A 16,730-nucleotide genomic window follows, 5' to 3' on the forward strand; every position below is an offset into this window, starting at 1 on the left:
CGACTACACAATATAAAAGCCGGAGTTATCAACTCACATTGGCGATTACGGACCAAAACAAATATAATGTAATTCAGTTCACTTTATGGCATTCAATGTTGTCAGTACAATCCACATGAAAAACAAAATATTATATATATAAAACGATGAAGTTATAAATAATATATGAAAAAGATAATGTATCAAATCCATAATCAAGTACTACAACTTAGGAACATGTTTGATTCCCATGGAATTAACATGCCCTACAGGCTTATCATAATTCAACGGTTTGGTGAGAGGATCTGCGATGTTATCATCCGTCGCAATCTTGTCAATCACTATCTCTTCTTGCTCCACGTAATCACGGATCAGGTGAGCCTTCCGAAGTACATGTCTAGACTTGTTGCTAGACTTTGGCTCCTTAGCCTGGAAGATGGCACCTCTATTGTCACAATAGATGGTGATCGGGTCATTCGAACTAGGAACTACCGAAAGCCCTTGTAAGAATTGACGCATCCATATCGCTTCCTTTGCGCTCCCGGCGGCATAGTACTCGGATTTAGTAGTAGAATCTGCTACAACACTCTGTTTGGAACTCTTCCAGCTAACCGCAACATCATTAAGAGTGAAGACGAACCCGGACTGAGATTTTAAATCATCTCGATCCGTTTGGAAGCTAACATCTGCGTAACCGGTTGCGCATAGCTTAGTATCGCCTCCATAAGTCAATACCCAATCCTTAGTCCTCCGTAGGTACTTGAGGATATTTTTTACTGCTATCCAGTGTGTTTCACCCGGAGTCTTTTGGTACCGACTCGTCATACTCAATGCATATGCCACGTCTGGACGTGTGCATATCATGGCATACATGATCGATCCTATTGCAGAAGCATAAGGAACACGACTCATGCGCTCAATACCTTCAAAGGCGTCGTGGGTGATCGAGACTTGCTCAACGCATCCCGCCGTCATAGGAAGGTTCCCCTTCTTGGAGTTGGTCATGCTGAACCTCTCAAGAACCTTATCTAGATAAGACTCCTGACTAAGTGATAACGTCCGTCGTGATCTATCTCGGTAGATACGGATTCCCAAAATACGCTGTGCCTCACCCATATCTTTCATCTGGAAATGGTTCTTCAACCATTCTTTAACCGAAGAAATGAGAGGAATGTAATTCCCAATCAAGAGTATGTCATCGACATACAATATCAAGAATACAATCTTGCTCCCACTCGACTTGATATATAAGCATGGTTCTTCGACCGATTGAGTGAAACCATACTCTTTTATCACTTGGTCGAAACGATGATTCCAACTCCGAGAAGCTTGCTTAAGTCTATAAATGGAACGCTTAAGCTTGCATACTTTCTTAGGATGTTTAGGATCTATGAAACCTTCGGGTTGCACCATGTACAACTCTTCCTCCAAATAACCGTTTAAGAAGGCGGTTTTCACATCTATTTGCCAAATCTCATAATCATGAAATGCGGCAATCGCTAAGATTATCCGAATGGAACGTAGCATGACTACAGGTGCAAAAATCTCATCATAATGCAATCCTTGCACTTGAGTGAAACCTTTTGCCACAAGTCGTGCCTTATAGATATCTGGTTGCGCGTCTACAGAACGCTTTATTTTGTAAAGCCATTTGCACTGTATAGGTTTTACCTTATTAGGTAAATCAACTAGATCCCATACGTTATTCTCATACATGGAGTCCATCTCGGATTGCATGGCTTCGAGCCATAGCTTTGAGTCGGAACAGGCCATAGCACCTTTATAGGTTGCGGGTTCATTACTTTCTAGAAGTAAAACATCATTCTCCTCGACCATACCAATGTATCTGTCCGGAGGATGAGAGTCTCTACCCGACCTCCTAGGTTCCTCGGAATATTAACCGTATCATCGCTTGGAGGTACACTTCCTCCATCTGTTCCTCGGTTGTTGGTTCTGGAATCTCCGACAGCTCGAAGGTTCTATTACTCGACTTGTTCTCAAGAAATTCTTTCTATAAGAACGTCGCACTAGCCGCAACAAAAACTCGATGTTCGGTTGGCCAATAGAAGTAATGACCAAATGTTGCTTTTGGATAACCTATAAAGTATGTCTTGACTGATCGCGGGCCGAGCTTATCCTCGTGTCTCCACTTGACATAAGCCTCGCAGCCCCAAACCCGAATAACGGACAAGTTAGGTACCGTTCCCTTCCACATTTCATATGGAGTCTTGTCGACAGCTTTAGACGGACTTCGGTTAAGTATAAGAGCAGCTGACAAAAGAGCATAACCCCATAATGAATCAGGCACTACGGTGTGACTCATCATGGATCGAACCATATCAAGTAAGGTTTGATTTCTCCGTTCGGACACACCATTTAATTGAGGTGTTCCAGGTGGAGTTAACTGTAGAGCGATTCCACAGTCTTTCAGGTGTTGATCAAACTCATTTGAAAGATATTCGCCGCCCCGATCTGAACGGAGTGCTTTAATCTTTCTACCCAGTTGGTTCTGTACCCTATTCTGGTATTCCTTGAATTTCACAAAGGACTCACTTTTATACTTCATTAAGTAGACATATCCGTATCTACTCAAATCGTCCGTGAAAGTGATAAAATATCTATAGCCATCTCTAGCGGTAATTGACATAGGTCCACATACGTCCGTATGTATGAGTCTTAATAGGTCACTAGCGCGCATTCCAACACCTTTGAAGGAAATTCGAGTCATCTTGCCAATGAGACATGATTCACACGTGCCATATGCAGAAAATTCGAATGAGGGAATAGTCCCATTATCGACGAGTTTCTTTACGCGTTTCTCATTTATGTGTCCCATTCGACAATGCCATAGATAAGTTTGATCTTTGTCACCAACCTTTAATTTCTTATTATTCATGTGTAACTTCCGTGGTTTGATCTAAGATATAAATTCCATTCATAGAAACTGCTTTGCCATAAATCATTTCATTAAAAGAGAAAATACAACTATTATCCTTTATTGAAAATGTAAAACCGTCTTTAGCAAGTACGGAAACAGAAATAATATTCTTAGACAAACTGGGTACATAGTAACAGTTATTTAAAGATAACTCAAAACCACTAGGGAGTTAGATTACATATGTTCCCTTCGAGGCGGACGAAGAACTCGTGCTCCATTCCCGACTCGCAGGTCCACATCACCTTTTTCGAGAGGTATGATGTTCTTTAGGCCCTGCAAATGATTACACAGATGAGAACCACAACCAGTATCTAGTACCCAAGTTCCGAAACTTGCATGGTTAATCTAAATCATATGAATATAAGATGACATACCAACAGGAACGACGCGGCCTGCCTTGATGTCCTCACGGTAGACGGGACAGTTCCTCCTCCAATGTCCAGTCTTGTGACAATGGTGGCACTCTATGTCATCGCCCTTGCTCTTTGTCTTACCCTGTGAGCCACTAGTCTCACCAGGCGCACACTTACCGTTTCCTGGTTTCTTAAACTTTGGCTTACCTACAGCTAGGTCGCTATGAGCCTTGCCCTTACCTTTACCTTTGTTGTGAACCGTGAGAACATCCTGCTTCATGCTCCCACTCAATTTCATATCCTTCTCGGTCTGTACGAGAAGGGAGTGTAGCTCATGAGGACTCTTTTTCAAGTCATTCATGTAGTAGTTCTCCCTGAAAAGGGCAAAACCATCGTGAAGAGAATGAAGCATTCGGTCAATGACAATGCTCTCACTGATTCTACAATTCAGTGACTCCAGTTTCTTGACATTCTCAATCATGTGAAGAATGTGTGGGCTAACCGGTTGGCCCTTCTGGAGTTTCGCATCAAAGAAGCGACAGGTATGCTCATATGTAACGATTCTCGGTGCCTTTGAGAACTCGTTAGTGAGCGTGGTGAAAATCTTGTTTGCACCTTGGGCAATGAAGCGTCTCTGCAAATTGGTTTCCATTGCAAAGATGAGTACGTTCTTTATCGCACCCGCTTCCATAACGAAATCACTATAAGCGAGTGACTCGTTGACTCCTGCATTTGGGCCTGGGTTGACCGGTATTGGCTCAGTTAAATACCTGAGCTTACCGTCAGCAGTGGCAGCATTTGGTCCATGAACATTTTAAGCCAGGACGAACGATCTAGTGTGGCACTAGGCATTGGGACTGCGTTATTTCCAGCCATTTGTTGTAACAGTATTATTGATAATAAGCGTGTTCTACACTGCGAAAGAAGAATAAAATAATAAGCATGCATCGTTTTATTTTAAGTCTAATGAACTAATGTCATAACGCGAAGACTCAAAAACATTTATACAATTGACCTCCCTCAAGAATTATATAAATGACCCCAAGACTCAATTTTCTCAGAAATTGATAAGCTAACCTGTTAGCTAATTCTACCGTTAGAATTCTTGGTCGATAAATTTCTCAAATATTATCTTTAGTCCATCATAATCACGAGAAACTCTTCGGACTATAATGTTGAGGTAAACTAAGTCAACACAACTACTTACCCAACGTAGAAGGGGTCGTATTAGGCCTACCGACGAAGAAGGGATTCATAGATGTTTGCCCTTATAAAGACTAATCTCAATTTCCGTTTTAGAGGAAGATCCCATCAACTTTTTAATTCATTTTAAGTGAACTATAATCTAGCATGCGAGAATGATTTAAACTAAGGTGATGGCTTAAAGATCATGATATCTGCATGTCCATGAAAACTAACATACAACCTATATGAGTCAATTTTCATGCATTTTAGTAGTAGGTGGTTTGGTTTTAGGCGGAATATGATGCAATTACTAGCATGTGAATGAAAAGCAATAAAATGAAAAACGTAAAAAAAACAGTAAAAGTCCTAGTGTGGCCTATCCTATCAAAATGAACAATAAATACAAGTTTGGAATCCATCCTTGGACCCGAGAAGCTTGTCTTGATGTTCCATCTTGATCCATGTAGCGGGAGTGAGCTTGAATCTTCATCTTTAGTCTTCTTTGAAATTACAATAATTAAAATTACATAATTGACCTATTAGTTACATTCTAATTTCAAAACCCAAAACTAAAATAAAGGAGATTCGAGATCTCATAATTACATAAAAATCATGTTTCCTTCATTACGAAAACATAATTGACTAAGGCCACACTAAGTATTACATTATACAACTGATTGCAAAAATTAAATACGTAAATCAAAATTCATTCATTCGATTCATTCAACATAATTAAAAGCATCAACTAAAATAAATTAAACATACATAATACAATAAATTAATTATGTTGATTAATTTATCCAAACCACCTATTTAAATTAAATTAAGTGACAATTCCGCAATTTAATCACATTAATTCATACATAATCCATATTAAACTTGTAATATGAATTCTATCCGTCAAAATTTTAAACTGCTTTAAAATAACTCGGTATCATTAAATTGTGAACCGATTCACAATAACTAATTGGCCAAATAAAATAACTTCTCTTTTTTTCTTGTTTGGTTTCGGCATAACCAAATAAAAGGAAAAAATTTTTTTTTTTTTTTTTGTTTATTAAAATTTCAGCTCTCGGCTGAAATAGAAAACAGCCAAAAAAAAATTTTTTTTTTTTTTTACTTATCCGGCAATAAAAAAACAAAACCTTTCCCTTCCTTTTTTTTTATGCGGCAAAAGAAAGAAAAAAAAAACAAAACTTTCCTTTTCCTTTCCTGATTCGGTAAATCAAAAAAAATTCCTAAAAACGTTTTTTTTTTATTTTTTAAACGGCAAACCCTAAAAATTTTTGAGCCGTCAAAAAAAAATTCCCTTTTGTGGCAGTAAGCCCTAAAACAAGATTGATGAAGAACAAAGTTTACAGTTGCTAATAGAACATGGTTTAGCAAATGGATTAACAAGATGATTAATCTTTTATGCTAAAACTATATAGCAAAAACAAATTCTCGTATCAATGACATGATGATACTATATCTATTCTAACTCAATCTGCATTAAATCAAAATTCGCCAATTCTTCATATGATAATTTTAACCGATTAAAACAAAGATATGATCAAAAGAAATTGGATATAAATCATCAAACAAAAGGGAAAACAAAGCAAAAAAAACAGGCCGTAAAAAATATCTCGGCCAAATTTTTTTTTTTTTTTTTTTTTTTTTACAGAAAAAAGAACCCTAATTTATATACTCGAAAATTAGATTATTAGTTTACATACAATTTTATGAAAATCATCAAAATTAAAATCGTGGTCTAGTGCTCTGATACCACTTGTGGGAAATAATCTGTATACTTTCCCTTAATTTAGAAGGATTATAACGATTTAAAGAAGATGATCTAAGGTCATAAAATAAAATACATAAACATAAGTAAAAAGATTTAGAATTAACCTCCGGTCCTAGCAAATATGGCCTAAGAACAATACCAAAGTAAGTATTCGCCTATTGGTTGCACCAAAGACGATCTGAGATATACCCTTTGATTATGCTAGAAATCAATCTAAAATTTTCTGTAAAATTTTATTGTCTTTGTGTTCTTGTGATGAGAAAGAGGAGGCAAGGTCAAAAAAATATTAGGTTCGAAATAATTCTCTACCTTTCTTTTTATATAGACCGAACTCCGAAATCAATTAGGAAAGAAATAACTCTCCTAATTTTCGGCCACAGTTGACCGAAATAAGGAATAAAAATTTCCTTATTTTTGGTCTTTCCAAAAATATATAATATGTGTTGAATTGTCATCTAGTGAGGATCGAACCCATGACCTCTTGGTATGTGTACCCTCACTATTACCACTATGACACATTCAGCTTGTTGATATTAAATACAAGTGATTATATTTAATTACGAATTAACAGATTAATTCGTCCAAGCTAACATTATATATATTTAATTAAATATAACTTATTATATTTATTTTACGAATTGACAATTAATTCGTCTCAACTTAATATTATTTAATTTTCATTAAATAATTATCTCATCAACACATTGACTAACTTTTTAGTCATTTTGGTCATCAATGTAATTATATTTCTATAACCACATTTCTCAAATACGTCCTATAGGTGTGACCTTTAGGGACCAGTTGATCACCGCCATCTGTATGATAATAACGTCAAACTTTCTAGCAAGCCAACCGTTATTAGGTAAACGTTAATCAACTGATTAAATATACGAAGTCTACCCTTGTGAACCTGTAAGAGATTTACAAATGTTATCACACTAATTTGTGGAGGACACCAGCTCCAACAATTAATTCGTCCAAGCTAACATTATATACATTAATTAAATATAACTTATTAGATTCAATTTACGAATTGACAGTTAATTCGTCTTAGCTAATATTATTTAATCGGCATTAAATAATCGTCTCATCATCACATTGACTAACTTTTTAGTCAAATATATGAACTAACCTTTTAGTTATATAAGGCATCAATGTGATTACATTTCCATAATCACATCTCTCAAACACATCCTTTAGGTGTGACTTTTAGGGACCAGTTGATCACCGCCATCAGTATGATAATAACGTCAAACTTTCTAGCAAGCCAACCGTTATTAGGTAATCGTTAATCAACTGATAAAATACGAAGTATACCCTTGTGAACCTATAAGAGATTTATAAATGTTATCACTCTAATTTGTGGAGGACACAAGCTCCAACATGAGATTTTCGAAGGGAAGACGGGTAACATTATAACAATTTGTTTAGTAAGGTATGTAAAGGCTAATTGATAAAAAGGTTGGAAATAACCACTCCGTTGGGTCTCTATAGATTAACTTTCTCCAGTTTCTTATCTTTTTGAAAAAAAATCCCTTGCTAATTGAAGGGTTGTAAATAACCACTTAGTTGCATAACATTTTGTATACCCATCTTTAATCTTAGTTTATTGGCCATATATTATAGGATTGGTTTAACTAAGAAACATTGCATGTGAGACAATGTAGCCAACTTTGGCCAAACCAACTACCGCTTTCTTTTCATTAATTTGTCTACGTTTGATTAAAATACCAGTCACAAATGATAAGATAAATTAAAGAATGGGACACAGGAGCATTATTTGCTGATTTTTTTTTTTTTTTTTTAATTGTAAGGGTCAAATTCGGAGGCAGCCTTAAAAACTGGAGTTAATACTCAACTGGATTTGGATATCAGGTAAACAACACTTTTTTCGGATATCCAGTAAGTAGTTAGTTTTGTGTAAGACGGTTTTATACTAATATAGTTGTTAAACCAATGCAAACACAACCTTATTAAAATTGTATAAAACCGTCATATACAAGTATTTGTGCTAATAAATATATAATTAACACTATATTTGTTGTTGTCATGTATGATAGATTTAGAAGTTGCTAAGCAGTACTTATCTTAAGGAATCTCTTAGAATAATTTCTTTGGATTCTTTTCAATTCTTTTTGCCAAAAACTGGCAGAATCCTCTCGAAACCAAATCATTTGGGTGAGACAGAGGAGCTTGAATTTCAAGGTATAGGATTTATAGAGAGTCCGTGTGTCTTCCGAACAAGCTTGGATGACCTGTTGTAGATCATCTGGCTTAGTCCACTCACACAAGCGCCTTAGCTCACTTGCGTGACTGGCTTTAAGAGTATGATTTTAAGTGTATTGTATATAGAAGAGGGCCATTCCTTCCATCAACAGCTAAAGCTGCTTCAACCCTATTGTGATTGTCATCTGTTTCTGCTACTTCATCTTGCTTGACTTCGTTTGTGTCTGTTAGATCTGGTAGAACTGCTGCTTCCAGTTCTAGTCTAGCCAAGAGAGTCAGACTGATTAACTATGTGGCATTTGACCCAACGTTGTTATAATTAAGACTTTAAGTTTAGGATTTAAGATACTAATGTAAAGATTTCAAAATTCAAAAAATAAATCCTTGGGTAAATAGTTTTTCTAAAAAACGATGGTAAGAGAATTCATTTTTCTTAGTTACACGTGAAAAACATGAGTGTCACACAGAGCAAGGTGTAGGTCAGGTCGAGCTATTTAGCTTATGAGAAATTCCATAGTTCTTCATAACTCTACCCTACACCACTATATACTATAATACTAAATAAAAAAGAAGAAAAAGGAACTAATAAGACTTGTACTACATTGCCTTCTCCAAATTCTTCATTGTATTTTTTATACATGTATGACTTTCTTTCTTTTGATTGCTCCCTTAATGGGTAAATTAGCTTCTCAATTATATTGCTTTTGAGCATATTTTGTGTCTTATGTACCATCTTTTTTGTATTACATATGCTAATTTAAATTTGTTATGTTGAGGTTTCGGATTACCGCCCAATTAGTCTCTGCAATGTGGTGATGAGAATTGTGACAAAATGCATAGCCAACCGATTATCAAAGGTGATGTGTTCACTTGTTAGTGAAACACAGAATGCCTTTGTCCAGGGGAGGAACATCAGTGACAATATTCTGGTCGCACATGAGGCTATTAACAAAATTTCGATGCATAGGCATGGACGGCAAGCATTATGTGCTTTCAAAGCAGATATGAGTAAAGCCTATGACAGAATTCGTTGGGACTTCTTGGAGGAAGTCTTGGTCAGGTAGAGGTTTTTGCCGTAGGCGAGAAGAGCTAGACTTTCACTTGATCAGCTCGCGGCCTCCAGAGACCTACTCTCTATTTTTAGGCATACTTCAAAATCAGTTTCCGCTATCAAGCAAATAAAACATGGTTACAGAAGAGCACAATAAACCAAATATTGTAACAAAAGAATAAAGAATATACTAAAGGAAGTAACCAACGAGAATCTTCTTATTGAATTACATGAGTCGATAAATTGAGTATCAAACACACTTGGAACATTCGACTGTTTGGAGGTTTCTATGAAACATGAGTTTCAGCAGGTTTGAAAACCAAAAGAATGATGAACCAAAAGAATGATGTTAAATGTAAAATGCTCACATGATTACAAGGAAATTCAAAGCTTCTTGAGCTTAAGTGTGCGAACGACAAGCAACTTTTGAAGGTCTCCAAATTCTGACTTGAGTTTTTCCACATGAGCCTCTGACTCCATTCGCAATCCCTCTCAAAAACTTTGGTATCCCCACCTTCACTGTTATATAGAAAATGAATCAAATATTAAACATAAAATGAATATCCTCATTTTAGTTTTTAAAGGGAAAAATAGTATAATAACTCGAGTGTATCTAGCTAGCTAAATGTATGTATCTAGTAACTTAAAGGAGTGTATCTAGAAAGGTAGATGTATGTATCTAGCAAGGTAAAGGAGTGTCTAACTAGCTAAAGGTATGTATCTAGTAACTTAAAAGAGTGTATCTAGCTATGTAAAGGTATATATGTAGTAATTTAAAGGAGTGTATCCAGCAAACTAAAGGGTTGTATCTAACAAATTAAAATAGTGTATCTACCTAGCTTAAGGTATGTATCTAGTAACTTAAATGAGTGTATCTAGCAAACTAAAGGTATGTATCTAATAACTTAAATGAAGAGTATTTATTTAGCTAAAGGTATACATCTAGTAACTTAAAGGAGTTTATTTAGCAAGTTAAAAGTGTGAATCTAATAATTTAAAAGTGTGTATCTAACTAGCTAAAAGTATGTGTGTAGCAAGTTAAAGGTGATCCTTAAAGCCTTTCCAAGATATCCTTTCCGAGGGGGAATGAGATCATAATGGGGGGACGGGTATCCTAAATTTAGGACGGGAAGGGTTTATGGTTGGATTAGGCGGCCCGCGCAACCCTAAACCATTTCCCTTATTATGTATCTAGAAAGCTACGGGTATGTGTCTAGTAACTAAAAGTTATGTATCTAGCTATTTAAATGAATGTAGCATGACATAGACGTGTATTTAGAAAGGTAAATGTCGATATCTAGCAAGTTAAATGAGTGTATCTAAAAATGTAAATGTATGTATCTAGCAAGGTAAATGAGTGTATCTAATCATATTATGCTTGGCTAAAGGTTCTTAAGGACTTAATAAGGAGTAATAAAGATTGTTTGGTCATCTCTTTTTAAGAGAGCCTGTCATTTAAATAATTTCCAAACAGTTCCATTTATACACTTAGCACTGAATTTAACTTTATATTGCCTACCTTTAGCCAACCATAATATGGCTTTTAACATATTCCAGCGCCGTCGTTAGTGTGCTTGGCTAATACTCCCTCCGTTCAACTCCACTTCGCAAGTATGCTTTTTGCACGGATATTAAGGGACGGATTAAAAAAACTATAAAAAGTACATAGGGAAAGAGAATGATGGGGTTAAAAATGTTAAAAAAATATAAATGTGGGGTTTTATGGTGGATTAGTGTGGGGGTATGGATGACATTTTTTGTAAATATGAAGTGTGAATAAGGATAACATGGTCATTTTCTTGGCCTAAAAAGGAAACATGTAAAATGGAGTTGAATGGACGAAAAAGAAATACATGTAAAGTGGAGTTGAATGGAGGGATTATGGCTTTTAGCATATTCATAGCATAATTTGGCGGTTTTTGCATCGCCAAATATGTTGATAACTACCGTTTTATACATGCCATAATTGTAAGTAAGCAATATTCTCTTTCTTTTGTAAAAAGTAGGAAATTCCATTAATAACAAAATTACACCATTCATACAAAATTCAATTCTACTAAAGATTAAAAAAAAAAACATAAACTAGCCCCAAAACTAAATACAATCTAAGGAAAACCAAAACAATCTTTTAATAGGAAAAACATGGCCCTACAACTAACCTTCTTGTTATCTAATAGACTTTGAACATATTCATAGTCTAATTGGAAACAATGCTATAACTTGCAATGTGCACAGGAACATTCCTTAATCTGCAAATTGCATAGTTGCATTCAATAATCTTTCTATTGCAGTCCACCTCATATTATATTCTCCTTCACCAGTCTGACCAGCAAAACTCCAACACGTCTAACAGCCATGCAAATAGGAATCACATTTAAGCGACTAGAAATGTTCCTTTGAACTTCGAATACACTAGAGCTTCAGTTCATGTGTGCTGCTCCAGTCCCTCAACAATCTGAAAAAATAAGCTTGATAGAAAAACAACTCCTCTAAAGACCAAATTAGGCTAGCTACCTACTAACCAAGGTATAAGACCAACAATTAAAGTTTCAATGTCAAACCCATGAGTGTGTTAACATTCTAAAGGTAGTCAATATACACCAGAGCTGCTTAAACAATGTCTCAATACCACAGCTCACCTGTGAAAACACGATACTTTCATTCCTTCCGGAGCAGGTATCGTGCCTTGGCCAATGCACATATGTGCCAGTTTTATGACCACCTTTGTCATCCTACAGACTTACAGAAGACAATATAATCGCAATTTGATCAGAAAAGTGAAACGACAATGACGATTATTCATGCTGATTTCAACAGCGATGAAGGCGTACCCTTTTCTACTGTCTATCCTCTTTACATGAAAATCAAAACATTCCTTAATACCAATTTGGCTGCAGAGATCTTGATTATCAGTCAATTCCAAAACTGCTGGCTCAAACAGTCAAATATATTTTCTCGATATGACCACACCTCTCTTATTTCTTTCCCGTCAGAAATATAGAGGGATTGTTTCAATAGTAAAAGTCAACAATATAAATATAACTAAAAAAAAGTAATCGCGCTTTCGTCCTAAGCTCAAGTTTGAGGTCTTTACATATCTCTTCGCCAATATCTTGAAATGTGTTGAAGCATAAAACCCGCCAGATAAATATACTTGAACAATGTGATTCTGACTTAGATGCCGTCTTTCAGGAGTTTACATATCTTGGAATGTGTTGAAGCATAAACCAGTCTGCAAAACCAGCATTGGTAGTGGCTTTGCAACCCCATAACTAGGTCATGAATATCACACTAATGTAAGGTTAATTTAGAAATATGATTCTGACAATTACCAAAATTGACCAAATGTATATTGCTTTCAATTTTCACTTTTTTGTCCAAATTTGATCATTGACAATTACCAAAATTGACAAAGGTGAGAGCTAAAGCTAGAAGAAGTGAGCACCTTTGGTCAGTAGCTCGGCAGAATCCTAATTTCACCAATTGACTGCAGAGGTGGTTCATCATGTCCTGTCTTTTACTTTATTATCTCCGTCTCCGACTTATCTCGTCTGTTTGTACCTATACATATGGCTAATAGATATCGATCCATGCGCCGGATCACTCTACCACCTGGCAATAACATTTGTGCCTAAATATTTGGTCTTCCCTCAAATTCAAAATAAAACATACTCCGTAGGTTACTCAGACCCTTCTGTTTTACTCCGTATTAAGTACCTATATCTCACACTAAACACTGATATAAACACTTCACAAACACCGATGACAGTTAAAATCCAGTCCTGCTAGGTACAGCTATAGAATAATCAGGGAAACTGTCAGCTACAAAACAGTAATCACTTCAAGATGAGCTCTCGTCTTCACTAAAACTAATCTTGACATACCGTCTCACTATGTCAATCCTAACTTGATCAGATTCAAAATGACAAACTATGTGTGCCACATTGGTCATCACTCACCGTGTATTAATGTACCATGCTTTACCATAGCTACTCAGGATTATCCAGACATAAATAAAAAAGGCAAGTGGACTGGCATACCGGAAACTCAATGCTATTATCAGCATATACACGACCAGGCCTTTGGATCAATATGAATGTTAGTTTAGAATAATACAATAGACTAATGTAACTTGATTCATCCTTAACCTATGTGAGCTTAAACAAACTATCATAAACCGTAATAACATTAACAACATAGAAATCCAAAATATTTGGATGTACTTAATTGAATTAGTGATAATTATCTTTAGATATGAGATCATTATGTAAGTATTTACCTCATTCCTGAGATCCAGACCAACTGCGACAACGTCCTGGAGGTCCTCCCTATTGCTCAGAAACAACTTAAACAAGGCCCAGTTTTGTAGGTAATTTACTAATTTCACATCGGTAATCGATTCACCTCATTTTAACTTGCAGCGGATTAGTTTAGTTTAATTTTCACTTGTTTGTCCAAATTTGATCACTGGCAATTATAAAATTGACAAAGGTGAGAGCCCAAGTCTAGTATAAGTGAGCATCTTTGGTCAGTAGCTCGGCAAAATTCTAGTCTCGCCCAATGGATTGCCGAGGTAGTTCATCATATCCTCCATAGTGAGATACCATGTGGCATGGTATTTTATGTATCCACCACTCCACCACTCCACCATGATCAACCAAGCCCACAACCATACCAGAACCCACCAACACCGTTGTTGTCACAACCACCACCACCACCACCAATGCCGCCTACCACCACACCCATCCATTAAATACCGACAATAACACTAACCACCGACAATACCACTCCCTAACCCATTACCCACCAACAATACCAAGTGAATAGCTATGAAAAACAAATGTACAAATCGTAGAACTACCCAGATACACAAATTAATACTGCCGGATACACTTATCAGTACTGCTAGAAACATAAATCATAAATGTATCTAGCCGTATTCATACATGTATCCCATAACTATACTTCATGTATCCACCCCGAACGGCCCAAACTATGAACCACCACCTACACCACCTCTACCACCACCAACTAATACGACACCAGTACCATCACGCACCCTGAACGAACACCACACCCACCATTCATCTTCGACAATGGCACATTTCTCTCTTCTTTTTCGCCCCAACAAACACTCCCAAGCCACACACCATCAATTACAAAGGGTAATTTGTCGAGCAACCAGGGGAGAACACCGATATATATTTTAAGTTTCTTATTTGTATTCTAGATCGACAAAAATTGAAGTATTGCATAGGAAAATCATACCTGGTGGTGTCATCGTTGTAATGCCGGCAATACAATTTCGAACAACTATCGACCGGAAAACATGTCGCCGATGATGTGGACAGCGAGATCCACGACTATGTTGTGACAGGTGGTGGTATGTTTGAGTGATATTGTCCGTTGCAGGTAACACGTGCGGCTTGCTCCGGCGAGGTTGTCGGCGCCGACAGGTTAGGATGGTTTAGGGATGCGAGAGGTTAATGAAGGAGATGGGGGTAATCTATAATTGTGTGGGACTGTGGGAAGAGTCGGGGTAATTGGAGGTGTTAATGGGGACCATAGATCTAGTTTAATCTAAGGCTATTATTGAGTTCGTACAGTTCGCACCGTAATTTAGTTCGTACAGGATCCTGATTCTATATATATATATATATATATATATATATATATATATATATATATAGAGATTGGATTTGATTTTTGGTTTTTATGGTGAGTTGTGAATTGATTCTTACCACTTTAGATTAAATTAGAGATGAGTGGCAAGATTAATCTTAGTTATCATAAAAAAAACATGGTTATTTAGTTTATTTTCTTTTTTTTAGTCTTTCTTTTTTTTTTACTTTAATTTTTTTATCTTTTTTTTTACGTCGTGTTATTATGCCTTTTTTTACAACTTTGATTTTTTTTCCCTTATGTTTTTCTCTAATTTTCTCATTATGTTACCTTTTTTTCTTTTTCTTTTTGTACCAAATTTTTTTTGCTTGAATTTTTTTCACTCTTATTTTTTTTATCTCGTGTTATTATGCTGTTATTGTGCTTTTTTTTAACTTGATTTTTTAACGTCTTTGATTTTTTTTTTCTCTCTTTTTTTTTTTACCACGTGTTATTGTGTTGTTATTGTTATTCCGCTGTTATTGTGATGTTATTCTGTTGTTACTTTGATTTTTTTACGACTTTGATTTTTTTTCTTTTTTTTACCACGTGTTATTGTATTGTTATTCTACTGTTATTCTGCTGTTATTGTGATGTTATTCCGCTGTCACCATGATTTTTTTACTACTTTGATTTTTTTACTCTTATTTTTACCGCATGTTATTGTGCTGTTATTTTGGTGTTATTGTGATGTTATTCCGGTGCCACTTTGACTTTTTTTTTTATGACTTTGATTTTTTTTTTTTTTACCACGTGTTATTGTGTTGTTATTCTACTGTTATTCTGCTGTTATTGGGATGTTATTCCGGTGTCACTTTGATTTTTTTTTACTGCTTTGATTTTTTTACTTTTTTTCTGTGTTATTGTGTTGTTATTGTAGTGTTATTCTCATATTTCTCTAATTTTCTCATTATGCTAATTTTTTAATAAAGAAGTCATTATTTCCCCACAATAGTTGTTCCAACCTCATCTAACTAGAAATGCTCAAGCTAAGAGATTCACCAATAGTACAAAATACATACTTCCATAGGCTGACAGACTTCACCTAAATTCATGCGCTGGAATACGTAAAAAAGCATACCAGGTTTCTAGATCGAAGACCTTTCTCAAGCTCAGTACATGCAAAAGAAATTCTATACATCATTGTGCTTGCTATGTACCCCGAGAAGTACTAACAGGTAATTTGCTGCAAATTACAAACCAGGTTTAAATAATTCAACAGGGTTCGGGTTATAAACTTCAACAAGAAGTCGAGGTCCACCAAATCAAAAGTCAAAAAATTCCTTCAACAGGTGCTCTGAAATTAAACAACAATAAACCCGAAAGCAGAACCTCCATGCTAATACTCTAGACCGTCGCACCATGTCAACACCCCGAGCTCGGATTCGCAGCAGAAGTCATACAACCATCCACGACGTGTCCGCTAAGTGAGTAGCAGTCGAGGTCAACCTTAAGACATTGTTTTCATCAACAACTCGTATATAGCTCAATAAACCACCAATACAGCCCGAAACCAACCTGCCCATTCTTCACATACCCATCAATCACAGTATT

General features: G+C 36.0%; 1 long non-coding RNA gene across 1 annotated transcript; it reads right to left on the minus strand.

The window, feature by feature from the left end:
• Positions 1-11,508: 11,508 nt before the first annotated feature.
• LOC141633393 (uncharacterized) lies at positions 11,509-15,117 on the minus strand. The gene is made up of 3 exons (XR_012538174.1): positions 13,795-15,117; positions 12,961-13,127; positions 11,509-11,970 (listed from the first exon to the last, which is right to left on the minus strand). It is a non-coding gene; the product is annotated as an uncharacterized LOC141633393 (long non-coding RNA).
• Between the last annotated feature and the right edge of the window lie 1,613 nt (positions 15,118-16,730).

This window comes from Silene latifolia, chromosome Y, assembly GCF_048544455.1.
Source record: "Silene latifolia isolate original U9 population chromosome Y, ASM4854445v1, whole genome shotgun sequence".
In the NCBI taxonomy this organism is placed as follows: Eukaryota; Viridiplantae; Streptophyta; class Magnoliopsida; order Caryophyllales; family Caryophyllaceae; genus Silene; species Silene latifolia.